Here is a 6,000-nt window from a genome sequence, read left to right as displayed (position 1 = left end):
GGTCTTGGTGGTGAAGAGGCTTTTCAGGAGCAGAAGCTGCAGATCCTAGAAGCTTAGGAGTCAAAGGTGTTCTGTGCCCATACTGAGTTTGGAACCCCTTTTTATAGGCCTGAAACAGGAGGTAGGAGACCCTGAAGAGCGAGTGGAATTTCCAGGGCTGAGATGATGTCATGGTGCCCGTAGGGAAACTGAAGCCCAGTGAGAGTGAGGAGCCAGAGGAGATAGTGACATAGAGGAAGAAGGCGAGGGGTGGGGGAGTGCAGGCGACAAGAAGTGGGCTGTACCCCAGGGGGGAAGTGGTACACCAAGGTCCCACACAGAAGCTGGAGGGACACTTGCAAACCGAGAGGAAAGAGAAACATTGACACCTTCTTAAAGAGACTTGTCAATGAGATCAGGCTTCTTTCTGTGGTTGGCATTTCCAGTACCAGGAAGCCTCGAGTCAATCTTTCCTTGTCACCAGCTGGGCCCTGAGAAAGAAGGGAGAACCATATTCTATTCCTGAAGCTTCCTTCCACTGTGATGAGTGACTTTATTGATTGAAAGGAAGTCTAGTGTCTTCTCAAGCATAAAAAGAGAAACCAGGCTTACCAATGCACAAGGATCAAGCACAGGCACATGTACGACTTCTAATTGTGGAACATTTATTATGTGCGAGGTAGTATGCACACTGTTCTCTCCATGTGACATTGAATTTGACCATGATCCCGAGTGAGGATTTGATGATGCCCCAGAGGCAGCAAGGAGAGAACTATGAACATCTCCAAGTTCATCTCAGCTGCTCAGTGGCAGTGCCACGTTTTGAAGAGAGACACATCTGATTCTCAAATCCACTTTCTTTGTACCTTGTCATCTCCCAAACAAAAATAGGAGGTGGCCCCAAAAAAGAAATGGTTGATCACAAACCACTTGGGCTAGTCTGTTCTAAACCCGGGAAACTGGAAAAAGAAGTAAAGCTTTTGCTCTGTTTTCATAGACCAGTAGCAAAAAGGAGAAAGAAATCCACAAGAAACTCATTTGGAAAATCTGGAGATAATGTGGTATTGCACACACAGACATAAGCTTTTCTAGGTTGCAGGTGGAATGTGCCATCTAAGCATGTCAGTGTCACCATATCAGTCCCTGAGGATCCTCATGGTTGTAGGACCCACATTGTTGGCAGATACTGGTAATCTGTGGTTGATGTGAGAGGATTAGATGAAGCGTCAAAGGTCAGAAATAGAACTGTGTAGGAGAGTGGAGTAGGCGAGAGGATTGGAATAACTTGGTCAGATCTCTCTCCACTTCACCTTCAGCTGACCCATGTGCTCTTCCATGGCCTCTCACTGACGCCTGCTTCTGCATTGAGAAAGGAGAATGAAGAGTCTGAAAATAGAGAGCCACTGTAGAGATGTGGAAGAGGAGTCAGAGTCACTTAAAAAGTGGGGCCGGAGAGATAGTCGGCGGGTAGAGTGTTCGCCTTGCATGTGACTGACCCAGGTCAATCCTGGCATCCCATATGGTCCCCCAAGCATCACCTGGAATGATTCCCTGAGTGCAGAGCCAGGAATAAGCCCTGAGCACTGCCAGGTGTGAACTAAAATAAGAGTAACTTAAAAAGTGCAGTATCATCCTACCTCATTATATCATCACCCCCTACACTATTACTATCTTTTCTGCCCTCACTCTTTTCTTGTTCTCAAATATTCTTTTCACCAAGAACCCCATCACAAGCTCTAATATTTTATAAATCCCTGAGATCACATATGTTTACATCTTTTGCGGTGTCCTAATTGGTGTTTTATCTTCAAGTATGAAACACTTTGTTTTAAGGGAAGAAGGTGTCTGGTGTTTCTCCAGGATCTAAGCCAACTCTGTTATCCATGGCATGTCTACTTAACCCCAATTAGTAGTCATTTTTCCCTGTCAGAGAAGACAAAGCTATACAAAGCCCTATTCCTGTCCTCAAAGAGATGTAAATAAAATGATGGTATTAATAGTGATGAAAATAGCCATCCCAAGAGTGGGCATTAAATAACTGCATCACATAAGACAGAGAGAGAGAGAAAACATCAGTGAAGAAGGCCACCTCTCAAGCATATATAAAGAGCTCCAACTCAAGTCTAATCTTCCCCAATACGAACTAGGAGCCTTAGGCACTGAGACTCCTGATCACAGGGAATATCCAGCAAGAAGAGGAAATAATCCAGGAAAACCTTGGTGAACACTTGCTCTGTGGCAAGCACTGTGGTCAGCCTGGGAGATGGGTGCTAATGAAGTGAGTTGGGGCTGCAGATCTTTATGCTGTGAAAGGATTATGAAGATACCTGCTTAGGGGAAGAATGAGAATATGAAAGATACAATGGGTAATTGGTACACACTGAGTCCTACAATGAATTAATTGACTTCAGCTTTCTAGCTTGGCTTTGATCTTTGGCTCACGGAACAAAATGCTTTATTCACAGAGGTTACCACAACAATGTTGTGTTCACACTGGTGAAATTCCACATTAGGAGGGTTTGTGTCAATATGTTTAGCTAAATCAATGACCTCCAAGCTCTATACATTGAAAGCACTTTTAACTAATAGTAGAGAATAACAAATGCCTCTTAAAATACTTGAACCAAAGCTTCTTTTAAACTCAAATACTTGATTTTAAAAGTTGTTATCTTCTCTAGAGAACTTTCCCTGACCTCTCTTCTAGTTGAATTCTTCCCCCACCGCCCCCCCCCGCCCCAAGCTAAGTCTTTTAATATGAACCCTTCACTATTTGCTCTATTTGCTAATGAACTTTGCTTGTTTTACTTTGTTATTGTACTTCAGACTTTTTTTTAAGCCACATGATTTACAGTACGTTTATGGTTTGGTTTTATGGGAATAACATGGTAGGATTTAGAGTTTTATGGGTACAACGTTCCAACAATCTGACCCAGGTACTCATTTCCCTTCCCCAACATGGTCCCAGTTCTTTCTCCCCATCCTACTCCATAGGCTCTGTTCTGTAGGTCAGCCAAAAGAATTCTTGGTCTGTTGGATCAAGGCTCAGAGTACTGCACCCATAGCCCCTGACTTTCTTCCATCATATCAGCTGTAACATACTTATTTGACCATCTTTCCCAATAAAGAAGGAATATTTTGATGCAGAAACTATATTATGGGGTGGGGGGTATGCAGGTAGGAGGGAACTTGGGAATCCTGGTGGAGAGAAGATGACACTGGTGGTAGGATTGGTACTGGAACATAATATGGCTAAAACGCAACTATGAATAATTTGTAAATCATGGTATTTTAATAAAAAAAATTTTAAAGAAAGAAATCTTATTATGCGATCTCTTGTATACACAGTAGGCATTCATAAGCACTTATTTATATTGTTCAGAGCTCCAACTACCCATTTTAGTGAAAGGGAACACAATAGAAAACATCTTAAGGTAACAACTTCCTGAACTCCCTTTGACTAAATGGAATAAGAATAAACTGGACATTCTTGCCCCCAATGCCAGATTCCTTCTCCCAAACCCTCATGGGTGATCACTCCCTCTCACCCCACCCGACATTTACATACTCAGAAATTTGATCATAGAAATACTGTTCTAGAATGCAACGTTTTAGTTTTAGTTGTCTAAGAGGTGGCAGTAAGTGCCAACATTAGTTTCAGAACATTTCATAAGTTGAAACTCTGAATTCTCTGGGTTTCCTCTCGAACAGGAAAATTCTTCACTTCCCCTCTGGTGTAATAGAGATTTTTCCCTCCAAAATCCTTACTGGGTACCATGCACATTTCTCCATTCTGGGCATTTTCATATCTTCTATGTTATTTTGTTCTCTTAACCACCCTAGGATCTGTAACCACAGGAGAAATATTAGCTTGCAGAGATCCTGGTATTTTCTTTTCTCCCCACATACCCTATCATTGAGTTTTATCTGATCCCACTCTGTTTAGTCCTTTTACAGATCAGCAGCACAACCTGAAGAAGTTAAAGATTTGATTAAGTTATACAGAACATATATCAAACCCAAATCTCGCCTCTTCAATCCCATGTTCTCCCTTGAACACATCTTGTTACTTGTCTCTATACATCCTTGTTTTCTTTTTCTACTACAAAGAAGCTCATGTTCTGTCTTGAATACATATGTCCTCTCTTTCTCTATCCTAACATCTTTCTTAAGTTTCAGAGACAGAGCAATAGCACAGCAGGAAAGGGCATTTGTCTTGAATATGGTGGACCTGGGTTCAATTCCTGGCATCCCATATGGTTCAGAGCCAGGAGTAAGGCCTGAACACTGCCAGCGGTGACACCAAAACAAAAATAAAAATGAATCCATTTCACTCCATAAAAGCTATCTTGCTTCACTAAAAGCTAAACAAACAAAAAACTCAAGTCTTCCATTAAATTGCTCAGCAATGATCAAAATTTCTTCATAGCTGGGACCTGCTGATATTGCCCATATAGGGAGTCTCTGAAGATCCCTGACTCTCAGAAGACAGGGCAGAGTTGCTGAGGAGTGTGAGGAAAGAGGTGATATGCCCAACCTTCTGTGCTCTCCTAGGAGAATTTTGAGACTCATGGGAGTTGGGAAGCCCAGGGGGGCAGGGAAGGTGGCAGGGAGGGTGAGAGGTTGAGACTCAGAGCACTAGTGTGTAGGAGACCTAGAACTAGAAAACTAGAGAAACCCTTTAGAACCAACATTGAAAAAAAAGGAAGCCAACATGAGCTGAAAATATGGTAATTTGCCAATGTTATAAGCAAAGAAGTTGGGGGCTGGAGCAATAGTATAACAGTCGGTAGGGTGTTTGCCTTTCACAAGCTGACCAGGGTTCAATCCCCGGCATCCCATGTGGTCCCCCCAAGAACTTCCAGGAGTAATTCCTGAGTTCAGAGCCAGGGATAACCCCTGAGCATTGCTGGGTATGACCCAAAAAGAAAAAAAAGTAATCCAAGAAGAGGTCACACTCCTTTGGTTTGATATTTATGGTAACCAAGTCACTCAGAGGAAACAAGGAGGGGACACTGGATTGTAGAGTGAAGAAACAAACACACAATTATTCACGCTAGATAGAGGATTGGGGTTCTGGGGTGGTAAGCGGGTTGAAGTATCAACAGTGATGGGCACCCTCAGGCCCTCAGTCAGGGCTCCTCTCTTCTTAAAGAGTGACTTTAAGGAACATTAAATTTCTGAGGGAAAGATGAAGCCTCAGCAGAGTTGAGTAGGTTCAAAAACATTTTTGTTTGTTCATCTGAAGTATTTTTTTCTTCCTTCAAACACTATCTTTATACCTGTTTCTGGTTGTTTCTAGGCTGGTCACAGGGAATATCCAGCAAGAAGAGGAAATAATCCAGAAAAACTTGGGTGAACACTTGCTCTGTGGCAAGCACTGTGGTCAGCCTGAGAGATGGGTGCTAATGAAGTCAGCAGTGAAGTGTAAAGGAAGGTTGCCCAAATGAGATGCCTATTTTTTTTAAATGTGTGTTTCCTTTTTAAAACAAATAAAAAATTCATATGGTGTACTGTAAAAAAAATGGAAAATATAGAAGACAAAAATGTCCCATCATTTTATTCTCAGTATTTTACCTATTGTTACTAAATCATTTTCCTTGTACAGTGTCGTGTTGTTACTTAACATTCCTCTATGTCACTTAAAGTTCAAAATTATCCAATAATGATATCTTAGTGCATGGTTAGACCAAAATCCTTTTGGGTCACACCTGGCAATGCTCAGGGATTTCTCCTGGCTCTGCATTCAGAAATTAACTCCTGGCGGTGCATAGGTGGGCCATATGGGATGTTGGGGATCTAACTCTGGTTGGCTGTGTGTAAGGCAAATGCCCTGCCCACTGTACTATCACTCCAGCCCCTTAGACCAAAATCTATATGTGATTTAATGAACTATTACTTGGGTAAAGTTCATTCCAGCTGTCATCATAAATTAATTTGTGACTTGAAGGATGATTATTTATGCTGAGAGTATAGGGGTGGGTGAGTAAGCAGGGAAAAAACAAGAGAATGAAACTATATAAA

Source organism: Sorex araneus, chromosome 3 (assembly GCF_027595985.1).
Source record: "Sorex araneus isolate mSorAra2 chromosome 3, mSorAra2.pri, whole genome shotgun sequence".
Classification (NCBI taxonomy): domain Eukaryota; kingdom Metazoa; phylum Chordata; class Mammalia; order Eulipotyphla; family Soricidae; genus Sorex; species Sorex araneus.
This window is presented reverse-complemented; position numbering follows the sequence as displayed.